Here is a 395-nt window from a genome sequence, read left to right on the forward strand (position 1 = left end):
GTGCTCTGCTAGGAGGCGCCCAGTCTCCCCAATGTAGAGGAGACCACATCGGGAGCAACAGATACAATAAATGATATTGGTGGACGTGCAGGTAAAACTTTGATGGATGTGGAAGGCTCCTTTAGGGCCTTGGATGGAGATGAGGGAGGAGGTGTGGGCGCAGGTTTTGCAATTCCTGCGGTGGCAGGGGAAGGGGCCAAGATGGGAGGGTGGGTTGTTGAGGGGGCGTGGACCTGACCAGGTAGTCATGGAGGGAACAGTCTTTGCTCAAGGTGGAAAAGGGTAGGGAGGGAAATATATCCCTGGTGGTGGGGTCTGTTTGGAGGTGGTGGAAATGTCGGCAGATGATTTCGTTTATGCGAAGGTTGGTAGGGTGGAAGATGAGCACCGGCGGT

The sequence above is a fragment of the Chiloscyllium plagiosum genome, chromosome 6 (assembly GCF_004010195.1).
Source record: "Chiloscyllium plagiosum isolate BGI_BamShark_2017 chromosome 6, ASM401019v2, whole genome shotgun sequence".
Classification (NCBI taxonomy): domain Eukaryota; kingdom Metazoa; phylum Chordata; class Chondrichthyes; order Orectolobiformes; family Hemiscylliidae; genus Chiloscyllium; species Chiloscyllium plagiosum.